General features: G+C 31.5%; 1 long non-coding RNA gene across 1 annotated transcript; it reads left to right on the top strand.

The window, feature by feature from the left end:
* The first annotated feature begins 6,421 nt into the window (after positions 1 to 6,421).
* Positions 6,422 to 14,643, top strand: LOC138337248 (uncharacterized). The gene is made up of 2 exons (XR_011210817.1): positions 6,422 to 7,363; positions 13,856 to 14,643. It is a non-coding gene; the product is annotated as an uncharacterized lncRNA (long non-coding RNA).
* Positions 14,644 to 16,200: the final 1,557 nt, after the last annotated feature.

Genomic DNA, 16,200 nt, shown 5'->3' with positions numbered 1-16,200 from the left:
TAATTTTTATGAATATTTCTAAAAATGTCCTTCCGGTCATTACATGTATAGTAATTTTTAATAATATATGTTACTTCTATTGTTCCGATATATGTCGCACAAATATAATTTCAGGAGTGAATTAAATTGTTATTAATTATTGAGATTTACAATACTTTTATGTAGTTTCTGGATTAAATATTATATGCTACTTTTTTATCTCATTTTATGTGACTCCTATAAATTACTTTCACAAATTAGTTGAATCTTTTTATATGTTTTTTTATAAATATTTTAAGTTTGTTAATTATTATAAATTTATAATATCTTTTAAATTTTAAATATATAAGAAATTAAAAATAAAACAAAACAAATTAAAAGAAAGAAAAACTACTGAACTCAAATATCAAGCACACAGCCTGCTTGAACACAAACTCCATCTTATAGTATAATAATAATAAAAATAATAACAATAACGTCCGTTTCAATATTATGATATTTTTGTTGTTACGTAAAGTTTGTATTAACTTGGTCATGTACCTTCTCTGTCATGGACAAAAACATTAATTTGATCACTTCACTGCGAAGTCCGTTTAGTCATGTAATATAATATCATAATATAAAATAATGAGGTGAAATTAAAATTTTAATTGGATAAACAAAACAAAATTTTGATGCTGTATATTTTCTTGTAAAAAGAAAAATTTCATAAGTTTTAAACTATTAAAATAGTCACAATTATTTATTCAATATTTTCAAATAAACAAAACATCATAAATTTGTATAATAAATTATTACAAAGTTATTTGTTCTCAAATTAAGTAATTGTTTCATTAATATATTTGAATAAAGATGAAACATTTTTCACGAGCTCTTCAAAATTTTATTACTCAATAATCGTGAAGTGTGAGTTAAAGTGACTATATGTTAGTGAAAATAATAAATTTTAAAAAGTAATGATGTGATTATAAATTTTATTTACGTGTGAAGTAAATAGTTAGTAGATATAAATGTGGGATTGTCTTAACAAAATATTAACTCGTAAACTAATTTTGATATGAGAAAAACTCAAATAATGATGTGATATTCTAATATGATTTCACATCTCATGATATGAATTCATGAGATGAAATTAACGTAAAATCACATGTCTAAATACTGATTTCATTTTACGATATCGTATCGTGCCAAAGGCCTACTTAGAAAGCGATTGCATACTTATTTTCCATCGTTAATTAATAAAAGAAGCATAATAAAAATGAAAGTATATAGTTCATAAATAGTACAACAAATTAAAAAGTACCACGTGCTACACATCATTATTAGGTTAACTAACAATCCAAAATTATAAGAGTAACATGTCAACTTCAGAGATTTTTTGATAGTACCACGTACACTTAATAATTCATTATGATGGCAAAAACTTTTGGAAACGTTATATTACAAAAACAACAAATAGTAAATCAATTTGAAAAAAAAGACAAACTTTTATTTTCTCTTTATTTTCCTAAATCTACTTTGAAATTAATTTATTTTTGATGTACATGAAAAATATTTTATTTATTTTAACAAAAACTATTTTTAAAAGTTATCGTTTATGTCATCAAATAACTACATAGGTACCAATAGTCAAATTTAACATTTTAAAATATAATTTAGTAAAATAAATCTTTAATACAAGTACAATTCAAGCTATATAGAAAACTTTATTTAAAAAATCGAGAGAGAATTGTTATTAAAATAGCACATTAAAAATCAAGGGGTTATCAACTTAAAAATATGGTTATGTAATAACTTATAAGTATTTGGCATTTGGCTCTAGAATTCAATCATATATTTATTACTTTATTTGAAATAAACGGAATTATAGGTGAGTATAAAGTTATTTTCAAAATGATTTCATGTTTGAATGTACTTAAACATAATTTTAAAAATGAAAGGTTAGTTGAAAAATCAGATTATAGTAATAACAACAGTATGTTTTTCAAATTTGAAATATATGTTCGAATTGAAAAAATTGTATTCAACTTTTTATTATCAAATCAATTTTCAAATTAAGAAATAATTCTTATGTTTGAATGAGTCCTAAAAGTAGAAAGTTAAAAAAAATATGAAATATGGAGAAACATTTTTTGTAGTATAATAAATGAAAAATGAGAGAAAAATAATAATTTTAACGATCAATTCTCATAACATACATGACAATTCAAAGAACTAACTTAGAAATTTTTAATACTCTTCAACCTTTAATTAGTTAGATAAAAATAATAACTTTGTAAAAATAAATTATCTTCATATATACAAACTAGAGAGTAATAATATAGATTATAAAAAAGATTTTTTTTTAAAAAAAAGCATAAAATAAGAAAAGAGAGGAAAGGGAAGACAAATAAAATGCAAAGAACCAAAATATAATGTGGATCCCTTGAGTTAGAATATAAAATATAAATCAATAAAATAATATCCTCAAACAACTAGTACTAGTTGAATTTTATCCATGAAAAACAATTGCACAGTATTTGTATTTAATTGTTGTACGTTCCCTGTCATGAGCAAGTTATTGTCTTCCTAGTCACAAGATATATATTAAATGTCTAATCTGCTATTCGCAGATAAAATCGTCTTATAATTTTTCTCCTTATATCTTTTATCTTAAACTTAATTGAATTTTCTCTACACACGAGTCAATTATAATTTTTGTTTTCGGCTTAAGTCATTTGAGATCCTCTAAAATTGATCGTATAATCTACTTAGACATCTTAATTATGACTAGTACCTATTAAACACTCTAAAATAGTAATAAATATGTACTTATTAAACACAAAATGAATATATTATGTGTATAATTTACACTCACTCTCTTGTTTAAAAAAAAACGAATAAAACTTCAACGCGTGACACATGGATATGTTGTGTGTCTGTAATTTACGCTTACTGTCTTGAAAAAATAATGAATAAAACTTCAATATGTGGCACATGGCCCCAATCTAATAAATTTTTGATTTATTTTTTAAAATTCCGACCTTCAATAATTCAAAAAAATTGATTAACAATCAGAAGAAAAAAGAAAATCCCTCCCCACGCACAAACCCACCCACTTTCCTTTCTTCTTCTTTATTTAATCGCTGTTACTCACCACTTTCTATGAGATTAACTTTTATTTTTTATTTTTATACTGTCATTTTTTATTCAACGTGGTGTCTTACGTGTATCATGTCACGTAGGATTCATATGTCTAATTGATCTATATAAGTTCAAATATCTACTTGTACATACCCAAAATTGAATGATATAAATATGAAATGAAGACAAGTTAAAGGACGCATTTACGTATTATGCGTTAAATTTTTGAAATATAATGATTCTCCTACTTAAATGCTGCTAGAGTGAATGGACTGAGTTATGACACCTAACTTTAATGTCTTGATATTTTGATTAAATTGATTAGCTAACGAGCATTAGCAGTGCTCTCACCGAAAAATTAATGTGAGTGTCAATTTAATAGTGTAGATCGTGACAATAATTTATTTAGTATTCGTTATTTAATGATGTTCCCACCGGAAAATTAGTATTGATTTGTACTGTCTTTGGACAAACAAATTTGGACCACTTAATTGACCCTCTATGAAAATATATTTGCAGCCTTTGAACCACTGACACGTAGTTTTTTTCGATAATTAAATATATCGTGTAATTTATTGAAAAATAAATAAAAATCTACACGGTTTAGTTTTGTTTATTTCATTTAAATTGATATCTTTTAACTTTTAAAATACTAAATTTATTATATCACTATTTTGAATTATGTTAGAGATTAATTATACGAGTATTGAAGTATATATACAAATAATATTATTTTTGGTAGTTAGAATTAGGAGGTAAGTTCGGTATAATGTATGTATAAAATAAATATTATATTTAATTGGCAATTAAGAAACTGGTATAATTAATATTGATATAAGTCACGAGAGAAAATATATACAAATTATATTTGATGATACAAATTAATTATATTTGTGATACAGTCTGATCCAACAAATACAACATACATGTATTAAGATAAAATTTCATTAATAACAAAGAGATTAAGTTTAATTACGGTTCATAGCTACATATAATTTAATTACAATTTATAGTTATAGTTTCATTCGCTAGAGTATTTTTTGTTAGTATATTCCGTTTAACCGTTTGTATATTTTGTTGCCCATATACAAACAAGACAGGTATATACAAATTTTGTATTTATACGTTTAAGAATTTTTTCAAAACACTGTTTACATCTCCCTTACCAATTTACAAACAATGTAATTTACTATGAATTTTTCATAACTTATTCAAATCAAATTTATCAACAAATTATATACAAATAGCTAGGATAAACATATAAAAATTCTGAATTTATATAATCAAATCGAACTTTGTAAATTCTAAATTTATAGAATTAGAAATCGAAATATATATGTGTCAGATGGGCGGGTTGAGTTGAAATTGAAAATAGGGATAATTGTATATAATAGCAAACTAAAAAATATTTTATTTATTACTTATTTATTTTAACAAAACTATTTTTAAAATTATCGTTTTTGTCATCAAATAACTACATAGGTACCAATAGTCAAATTTAACATTTTAAAATATAATTAATAGACTAATTTAGTAAAATAAATTGTTTAACACAAGTACAACTCAAGCTATATATAAAACTTATTTAAAAAATAGTGAAACAATTGTTATTATAATAGCACATTCAAAATCAAGGGGTAATCAGCTTAGAAAATATGGTTATGGTTACAACTTATAAGTATTTGGCATTTGTCTCTAGAATTCAAACATATATTTATTATTTCAATTTGAAATAAACGGAATTATAGGTGAGCATAAAGTTATTTTTATTTTGCAAAATAAAATGTTCAAAATGATTTGATATTTGAATGCACTTAAATATAATTTTAAAAATGGAAAGTTAGTTAAAAATAAGATTATACTTACAATATGTTTTTCAAGTTTGAAATATATGTTCGAATTGAACAACTTGTATTCAACTTTTCATTATCAAATCAATTTTCAAATTAAGAAATATGTTTGAGTGAGTCCTAAAAGTAGAAAGTTAAAAAAATATGAAATATGAAAATACATTTTTCATAGTATAATAAATGAAAAACGAGAGAAAAAGTAATTATTTTAGCGATCAATTCTCATAACATAAATAACAATTCAAAAAATTTAACTTAGAAAATTTTAATACTCTTAACCTTTAATTAGTTAGTAAAATTAATAACTTTTAAAAATAAATTATCTTCATATTTACAAACTAGCGAGTAATTATATAAATTTTTAAAAAGATTTAGAGAAAAACATAAAATAAAAAAAAGAGAGGAAAGACAAATTAAATGCAAAGAACGAAAATATAATGTGAATCCCATGAGTTAGAATATTAAATATAAATCAATAAAATAATGTCCTCAAATAACTAGTACTAGTTGTATCTTATCTATGAAAAATAATTGCATAGCATTTGTAATTTATTGTTGTACATTCCCTGTCATGAACAAGTTATTGTCTTCCTAGTCTGAACATGTATATTAAATGTCTGATCGCGATTTGTGTGAAGTACGGATAAAATTGTGTTGTTGATTTTTTTCTTCATACTTTTTATCTTAAACTTTAACTTAATTTAATTCCAAGCTTTAATAATTCAAAAATTGATTAACAAACAGAAGAAAAAAATCCCCCCTTCTCCTCCGCATGTATTTATTAAACACAAAGTGAATATATTATTAGTGAGTAAGCAAAAAAATCGTTAGTAAATGAATACGTCTTATTCAACATAAAATGAATATATTATATATGTAATTTACGCTCGCTATCTTAAAAATTAACAAATAAAACCTCAGTACGTAACACATGAGCCTAAGATTTCAATCTTTAATAGTTAAAGAAATTAATTAACAAGCCCAAGAAAAAAGAAAATTCCTTACCCCACCCCACACACACCAAACACATCCACCTTCCTTTATTCTTACAAATTCGATTAGAAGATTCTGTTTTTTTTTATATATAAAAAAAAAATAAAGAACCAAAACTGAGTTTGAATTAATTAAAATGGGGGCGAAGAAGACGACCTGTCACAACCTACAACGGATGGGGTGGGGTTGGATTTGCATATTTTTTTTTTATGATATTATAAGACATTATTTTGAATAAAAGTTTATTTTTAGTTATTTTTTAATTAATGTATGTCAAGTGCCATCACAAAGAAAAAAAGTACCAAGTTTAGTATTAATTAAAAAATATATAAAAAAGATTGGAATATATTCGCATGCCGCCACGTAGCGAGATGCACTTATTTTGTCATATCATCATTTTGTACTTAATATACATATTTTGAATAATTTAGGTGTTCAATAGTTTTTTTTTTTAGTTAAACGATCCTTGTGGTGGGTCAAGGGCTGAGAAACACCCCCCGGCTTTATTATTAATAACAAAAACAAAATACGAGGAGGGGGAAATAAACCTTACCTCCTACCCAAGATGGTTCGGAATCAACTTCCCAAAGGAAGTCAACTCTTCCCTTTACAAAAGGATGTAATCAAAATACTAAGTACTAATGAGAGGACTCCTCTCCATACAATGTATCTAGAAAACATAAACTAGGGAGACTCTCCCTTTACAAGAAAGCCTATAACTAAACTAATCTATTCAAAGTAGCTATAATTTTAATTATAGCTAAGTTGAAAAGAAGTGAGAATTATCAAGGAGGTTCCTTAATTCTTTTGGTCTTCTTCCTTCTGAAACTAGGCATCTGCAACAAGTCAAGGTGATAGTATGATCTTGCTTCTTTAGGCTTTGTTGGATGTTGAAGTAAACCTGTGGAGAGGTTATCTTGTGACTGTGTTTTGAAAGTGCATCAACCACCCAATTAGCTTCCCTGAATACATGTAGGCACTTGAAGTTCTGGACTTTATAAATGAGGTTATGTAACCTTCCCAGCTGTGTGATACTGCTCCATTGAGGGGAAACCTTCTTTAAGATCCAATGTACAACCAATTGGGAATCAAGCTCCAATATTATGTTTCTATATCCAAGTTCGAGTGCCCAATTCAAACCAACGATGGCCGACTCTATTTCAGCCTTATTATTTGTCCCTTCTCCAAGTGGTGTTGTGAATGCCATCACCAATCTACCACTTTTATCTCTCAAAAGACCACCAGCCCCTAGCCTGCCTGGATTATTGATTGCGCTGCCATCAGTGTTTACTTTGATCCACTGATCTTTAGGTCTAATCCAAGTCACCATGTTCACCTTGATATCATGCACACACCTTTCACTCATTTGTATCAATTCTGCCTATTTTGCTGGCCATTTAACCTGCGGAAAAGCATTGGTAAGCATCTTATAATTGTCCTTTTGTATGGCATACCTGACCCTGTTTATGTTGGTTGTTTTGCCCCCGTATTTGGCTGCACATCTGTTCTTCCAAAGGTTCCAGCAAATGAAAATAGGTGTGGCTTGTAAAAGTGTTTTGTGTGCTGCATTCCTTGGTTTGACGACCCACCATTGTCGTAGTAATGCCTGAAGCGAGGAGCAGTCCGGCAGCATGCCTGCAATGGCAGCAAGGCTGCTTCAAACTGCTGCTGCAAATTTTCCACTGCCGAGAATATGATCTATGGAGTCCATTCCCGACCTATCAAAACAGCAAACACAAGCTGCTGGCTGAATGCCAAGATTAGTAATCCTATCGTTAGTAGGGAGTTTACCCCTAAGGGCTCTCCATAACAAAAAGGAAGATTTAAAAGGAATGTTCTTATGCCATAGAAGAGAGTTGAAGTGATTCTTGGCCCTTTTTTCTCTAATCTCTTCCAAAGCTGATGAACAACTGAAACCACCATGTGTGTTGGGTTTCCAAACTGCATGATCTGGTAGCTGCTGGAGGGGGAGATGTCTGTAGCTAGTATATAGGAGAGGTGACTGACTGGTGCTTGCTCCAACAGCTTGCTCAAACTGAATGTCCATTCTTCCCAAAAATCTGCAACTTTGGAGTTATTGAGTCTGTTGTTGCTTGAGGTAAGATATGTTAATGGTCCACTGCCTAGCCAATTATCCCACCAAAATGAGCAATTTCCAGCTTGTAGCTTCCATTGGATGTGTTGCTCAACTTGTGGCCTGTTCATCAACATATTTTTCCAAGATAGTGAATCCCAAGTATTCCTTTTTTTACTGACTGGATTGGACCTTTGGTAGTACTTTGCCTTCAAGAAATCACCCCACAGTGTTTGCTTTGTTCTGAAAATCCACCATCGTTTAATTGGAATGCTTTCAAACATCTTTTAAATTCTTCATGCCCACTCGTCCCTCTTCATAAGAGAAACTTAGGTTTCTCCAAGAAGCCCAATGGTATTTCTTCCTATCACTATTCCACCCCAGAAGAAGTCAGCCATAAGCATAGTTTTTGGGGGAGTTACTGTTGAAAAAAGATGGATAGGGAGAGCTTGTAGCACATGCTTTGTAAGAATTGCCTTGCCACCGTAGCTAAGTTGTTTGGTTTGCCACCCTGTAATCCTGCCACCAACTTTACAAACAAGGTCAGAAAAATAATTATTCCTAGGCCTACCAGCAAATAAAGGACAGCCTAGGTAAGTAATTGGACCCTGTTTTTGTTTAAAACATGTAAGTCTCTTTATTCTATCTCTAATGCTAGTGAAAGCATTAGAATGTAGCATAAAGTGACTTTTGTCACCATTGATGAGTTGACCAGAAGTATTCTCACTCCTTTAAGGTATTCATAAGGATCTTCAAAGTTTTGCATCTCCCAGAGGTGAACAAAATGATGTCTCAGCAAAACTCAAGTGGTTCACCTGTGGCCCCCTCCTTTCCATGATAAAACCATGGTAATCCGGATGATTATGAAGCCTGTTAAGAGATCCTGATAACACCTCCGCACCTAAAATAAATAGGGCTGGAGAAAGGGGGTCACCTTGCTTGAGCCTCTAGTGGAGTGAAAAAAACTATATCTCTTACCATTGACTATGATTGAGTACCAATTGTTTTCCATGATTCTCCATACCATATCAATAAACACCTTATCAAATCCCATTTTCCTTAAAACCAGACAAATGTAAGACCATGACAGCCCGTCATAGGCTTTAGCCATGTCAGTTTAATGATGACATTACTACCAATATTGGGTTTTTTGATGTGATGAATGATTTCCTGAGCAAGCATAATGTTCTCTGAGATCCTCCTGCCTTTAACAAACCTGGATTGGTTAGGAGAGATTAGATTAGGGAGGATAGGACTAAGTCTGTTACTCACTAGCTTAGATATGATTTTGCTAGTGAAGTTGCTCAGACTTATAGTCCTAAACTCAGTCATTTTGTTTGGATTATTGACTTTAGGGAGCAACACGATACAAGAATGGGAGAAGTACTTGGGAATCATCTGTCCATTGAATAAGGCTTGCATAACTCCCATTAGATCATTCTTGATGATGTGCCAACACTTTTGATAGAAGTACTCATTCATACCATTTGGCCATGCTGCCGAATTAGGATTCATAGAAAAGACCACTTCTTTAAGTTCATCCATACTTGGCATATTGGTAATTTGATTATTTTGGTCTTGACTAATCATCTTTGGAATAGATGCCAAAGTATGCTCATTAATACGCTTTTCTTCTCCACTAAAAATTCCTTTGAAATGTTCACAAGCTACTTGAGCAATGTTGTCATCACCTTGTACCCAGACTCCATTTTCATTGACAACTTTATGAATAAATAACTTCCTTCTTCTTCCCCTTATCATAGAATGAAAGTATTTAGAGTTAGTATCACCATCCTTAAACCGTTGAAGCTGAGCTTTTTGTTTCAAAATAGTATCTTCCAACTTGAGGAACTTGATGTACTGGGCATTAATTTCATGGAGGAAACTTCTATTTGAGTCACTTTGGTTAGAGATGTAGTTTTCTTAAGCCTTATGCACTTGTTCCTCATACATCCTAACATTTTGGAAAATATCACCAAATTCTATTTTTTACCAACCACTAAGAGTGTTTGACAATCTTTTCATTTTTTGGTGAAATCTCCACATACCATTACCTTCCACCTCCTTCTCCCAACAGGTTTTGACAGTTTCCAAGAATTGAGGGTTATCTACCCAACAGTTGAGGAACCTGAAGTATTTGATGTGATCAGTAGTTGAGGGAGTCATTTCCATAAGAAGTGGGCAATGATCCGATCCTTTAGACGACAAGTGAGTAATGGTAGTTTGAGGTATCTTTTCCAACCAAGAATCAATAACCATCGCCCTATCAAGTCTCTTCCAGATTCTGCGGTTAATACCCCTCTTATTGCACCAAGTAAATTTCTGTCCACCAAAGCCTATGTCCAAGAGTCCAGAAGCTTCAATGGCCTTAATAAACTCAATACTTTTTCTCATGTTATAAGGTAACCCTTATAGTTTTTCCTCGACAAAAGTTATAACATTGAAATCACCAACAGCACACCAAGGATTATCATTTAAGGTAGAGTGATGTATCATTTTGTTCCACAAAGGTCTTCTGAGATGATCTTTGCATTTAGCATAGACGAAGGTATTAACAAATTGAGTTGGTAATTCATTCTGTTTCATGTTGAAAGTGATTTGTTGTTCATCTTCATCAAGAATATTACAGTCAATATCACTGCTCCAGAAAACCCAAATCTTACCATTATAATTGCTAATAGCATTATCCATGCTTAGCTGCACTTTGAAGTTTTGAATATGAACACTGTCTGAGAATGGTTCTAAAATGGTAATAACAGATAAATGGTGTAATTTCCTGAGCATTTTGAGTCTCTCCAACACCCCCTAAGTGTTGATCCCTCTCACATTCCATATGATTGTACTAATCAGTGGGATGATCTAGAGGAGAAGAGCCTAGTATTTGGTCTGCCTGTAGTGACAGTATTTGCATATTGCTTCTTGAAGTGAAATTTTTCATGATGGAGACCCCTTGGAGATAGACATTGGCTTTGTGTTACTTGTTGGATTTCTTCTTCTAAGGTCTGATCATTATGTGGACTGAAGGCCCTAATGAGGGCCTCACTAATATCATCATCTTCCTCAACCTCTTCTATAGAATGGTTGTCCCCATCCATTTCATCCTCTGAATTATCCACAACATATTCATCTAAAATAGGCACATTGTTAAGTTTACCCTTTTGTTGTCTTATATCCGGTGGATCATATGTAGGAGGGGTCATATACTGAGCTTGTAGGGGAAGAATATCTAATACATGGTTATCATCAACCATGATAAATTTGTTATAAGATTCTTTCCTTTCATCCTGTTCATAATCCTTATCCCTTTCTTGCAGTCTGTTTTGCCTCCTTTTTTCAACATCTTTTTTTTTGTTTGCTTGGCTTATTCTTACTCTTAGGATGTTTTCAGTCGCAATAGTAACACTTTGTTTCCCTTGATCTTTTTCATTCGTTTTTTCATTTTGCTGTTTCTCATTATTTTCTTTGGCAGATTGTTTGGTGTTGTCTCTATTCTGTACCTGCTGTTGAAGTTGTTGTTGTTTCCCTTGTTGCAGTCTGTTTTTAGCTTTATTAGAGGCTCTATGGTCTGTACTAAGGTCATATTCCAACCCCTCATGCATAACATGAGGCAATTTCCCCCCTTTGGTAACCCCATCCTGCAAGTTAGAGGCTATCTCCTGACACCCCCCATCCATACCTCCACAAACTTCTTCAGAAAAAACAGCAGTAACATTAATAATATTGGGGGTTCTGTGTTTTGGGAGCATTGAGTGAGGGGTCTTGTGTTTGTGATCTGCAGTAGCCTGCTGCTTTTGTTCATTGTTTGTGTTGTTCCTTTTTGTTGCAGTTGAGCTGTTGTTAACTCCTTGTTTTTGTTGAATTTCATTGTTGTGTTCTGTCTCTTTATTTCCTGTTTCCTGCTGCTCCTGCACTCCAAGGTTAGAAAAAAAATTCTGAGTTGGGATAGTATTCATACCTGCTGTTTTTTGTTCCTGTTGCTGGCTGTTTCTGCTTTTTTGTGTTTGTGGTGAAACAAGTCTTCACACTGACTTGGAGTTATTATTTTCCTGGTTTTTGTGCTGTTTTTTCCTTTGGGTCTACCACTGCTCCTCCTGTATTTTTACCTGCTGGTCCGGTTCAATATGACTGTAGGTATCATTCTCTTGTTGATGGTTTGTAAGTTGTTTCTTTGGCAGGTTTCGATTTACCTCACAGCTTTGCTGATTTTGTGTCCTTCCAGCAGTCTCATTTGTCATTTTTTCCCTCCCTGAACATTTTTATTTCCAGCCTGCTCTTTACTTCTTTTTTCCAGCCTCCATTTCCTTTGTTTTCTTGAAGTCATCATCTTTTCTTTTAATTGTGTATTCTTCATCCATGTGGCCTTGAAGTTTACAATACAAGCAATAATTTGGAATTCCTTCATATTCCACCTTTAAACACCTTCCTTTTTTGGGATCAGAATTCTTGAATCCCAGCCAAACATAGTTGGGCCTAGTTTTAGTAAGGTCCACTTGAACTTTTACCCTCAAGGTACTCCATATGGTTCTTTGGGAAGAGGGTGAGTCTAGAAATAATACCTTAGCAATAGATTCCAAAATAGTCGTTAAGAGAGCTTTGTTATAACAATACCATGGTAGACCTTGGATACCCACCCAAATAGGAACAACAGGGGTTTCCTCTTCCGGGGTAAAATCAGGGGTCCAAGTTTGTATTCTCATCACTTGCCCTTCAATATTCATTCTAAGTTTCGTCCACACTGTTTGGTAGTCAAACTCATTATCAAGGTCGATATAAACATGTCTTGCATTGAAATGAGTTATCTTAACACTTTCTGTTAGTTGAGTTTGTAAAATAAAGCTTTTTCTCACCAATTCCATTTTAGGCATCGTATTTGTAAACTTCCCCACCAAAGTATATTTACAAATCGCAACCAATTTCACATAATAGTCATCCTCTTCAAGAAGAAATGCTGGAAATCCTTGTCTAGTCGTTTGTATAGGATCATTTAATACAATAGGGATTTCATTTTTAGATTGATTGTTTCTCAACCTTGCAGCAAAGGATTGCACTACAGTGTAAGGTGCATGCTCAGAATTTTTGTCATTTTTAGCAATGTTGTTAGCATTCTGACCATGCTTCTGAGAATTAGGATTTCTAGTAGTCGACTGAATCACATTAACACCTTGCTTATTGACTCTATCAGGTTGAGAGTTAGGCTCACACCTCGAATAGTTGTTTGATATTTTGGGGAAGTTATTGTGATACTCCTCATTAGCTTGATTCGATGAGTTGACTGCTCTTTGGTTATTGGTGTTTTTTTATTGATCCTTCTGCTTCCCATCACTACATTGAACCTGTTCTGCGCCTTGTTTGTTGCTTCCCTTATTCCTTTGATCTGTTACTCCATGCTGCAGTTTTTTGGTTGGTTGTTCCTGTTTTTGGCTTGTGTGTTCTTGCCTTTGCAGCTGTCCATATCTTTCCTCCTCACCTTGATCATCTTGTTGAGGTGTGTTTTGCACAATACCTGCATTAAACGAGGGAGTTATCGAAGATGAATTGCCAACTATACCAAAGGAAAATTTCGATGAGCTTGTATCGTTTGATGAGGATTCTGTTTGCATTTGCATCCTCATAATGCTGCTGTTATTGCTCTACTGTACCATCAAATATTTCTCTAGCTGTTTTTTGTTTTCATTTCCTATTGTTGTTGCTTCGCTTGGCTTGGAAGGCTCAACATTGATGTTTTGCTTGGCCATTCGATTAGACCCAGAGGTCTCCCCTTCGCTTTCATGTTTTTCCTGATGTAATCTGGAATTTGGCTCAATGAGAGTTGTTGAATTGTTGTTATTATTATTAGTCCCTTCAGGTTGGTTGGAGATAGTTGTTGGATGGACGTTCATACCTTGAGAACTAGACTCTTTCGACAAGGCTCCATGAAATTCGACGTTTCGAGTTCCTCCGCCATCGGAGTTCCCTTTGCCGTCGATTCCTCCGTCCATTCCACCTGAAACTTCAGTGAGAGGGGCGCCATCACTGGGGGAACAAAGCCCAGTGGTCAATTCTTTACAAGATTGGCTTAAAGTCGATCAAATTTCAGTTCGCGACTCGAGTGACGCACTCGCAGATTCTTTGAAAGTTGCCTCTCGATTTCGGCTGATTGCGACGATAAAATTGCCCGATGTTGGATATTTGTTAGCTCGTGATGTGGCTAATCCATTGTTATCATCCTTTCATCTCGATTCATCCCAGAAAATCCTTGGGAAATATTTCCAATTTCTCTGTCGAACTCCTGTTTCTGCGCAGTGTTCATCGCATCATTGCACTGCGATTTTGAGGAATTCAGAGGTAAATCGTGGAGCATGCTGCTATGGGGTTTGTTGCCCTTGTCTAGGCGCTCAAGTTGGCTTTGGTCCAGCGGCGTACGCGTTTGCGCAGTGGCGCACGTGGGTGACTGTACATTATCTATTGGAGGGAGCGTTTGGGAAGAAAGAGAAATTTTAGAGAGAGAAATTTTTGGGGGTGTTCAATAGGTACAAGTCATATTTTACATGTTTAAATGAATTATGCAGACAACAACTTTAAGGGTCCACAAATGACTTAATCATTTGTTTTACTAATTAGGACCACTAACATGCGATTCTTGTATTTTTTGTTCTTCCCACATAGTTTAAGGACATTTTTGATCTTGTTTCCTTTCTTCTAAAATAAACTAAAAAGAAAAACGAGTCATTCATTTTTAAACAGACGAATATATTATTTGCTATTTTTTATATTTTATTTTTTAAAAAACTAGTAAACAATTCTAAAATATAGAAAATATTGATAATCATTTAATATTAAAATAAAATATTAAAGTGGCTAATATAGAAAACATATATTTCAATATAATTCTAAAATATAGAAAACAAATATTTCAAGTCAACTTATTACTCGTGACAGAATAAAAATTTTAATTAACGTATGTCAGAATATTAAGAAGTTCAAATTGCGGAGAAATTAAGGACGATAAATGAAAAAATGCTTAACGTGCGTCATAATATAAAAAAATTCAAAATGCAGAGAAATTAAGGTATGTAAACAAAAAATCGATTAACATGTGTCAAAATATAAAGAAGTTCAAATCATTGAAAAATAATGAGCTATCAATAAAAAACTAATTTTATCTAGCTGCACGATATAATTTTTAACTAACAATTATCACAAAAAATTATTTTTATTGTAGTGCTTGAACAAACACCTCCTCCTTTAAATAAGGACAAAACAAAAGAGATATATATGCTATATATTCAAGCCAAGCCGAGTCTTTTGGTCATATAATAGTTAAAATTTTCTATCAATTAGCACAAATAGAAATGGTTAATGAATTAAATTGAAAAAAGTTTACTTTGAAAATTAAATGTTATATTATATGTAAAAGACATCACTAAAATTACTTTACCAATGCAACACTGTTTTTTTAAGCAAATGATTTTTGGCTAATCATTCAATCAATTTGTCGATACCAATCGGTAATGATTGGTAAAAATATATATCCTTAACACTCACTTTAATTCATACATATATAGTAAATTATAAAAAGTACCACGTGCTACAATCATTATTAGGTTATCGAACATCCAAAATTTTAAAAGTAACGTGTCAACTTCTGAAATTTTTATTAGTACCACGTACATATTGTTTGGCCATGTGATATGATATCATGATATGATATCATAAAATAAAATTGAAATTTTCTTTAAATATACGATATGAAATTTGTATATAGTATATTTTCTCATAAATATAAAAATTTCATAAGTTTTAAAATTATTAAAATAACCTCAATTACTCATTTAATATTATCAAATAAACAAAAAATCATAAAATAGTATAATAAATTATTATAAAGTTATTTGTTCTCCACTGAAGTAATTGTTTCATCAATATATTTCAGTAAAAATGAACATCTTTCACGGGTTCTTCAAGATTTTAATACTCAACAATCGTGAAGTGTGAGTTAAAGTGACTATATGTTGATGAAAATAATAAATTTTACGTCCGTGAGAATAATAAATTTTAAAAAGATGATGGTGTGATTATTAATTTTATTTACATGTGAAATAAATACTTAGTAGATATAATGTGGGATTGTTTTAAAAAAATATAAACTCATAGATCAATTTTTTCATTAAAATAACTCAAATCATGATATGATATTTCCAT

This window comes from Solanum lycopersicum, chromosome 1 (assembly GCF_036512215.1).
Source record: "Solanum lycopersicum chromosome 1, SLM_r2.1".
Taxonomy (NCBI): domain Eukaryota; kingdom Viridiplantae; phylum Streptophyta; class Magnoliopsida; order Solanales; family Solanaceae; genus Solanum; species Solanum lycopersicum.
Note: the sequence above shows the minus strand (reverse complement) of the source record. Positions and strands in the feature narration are given on the sequence as shown.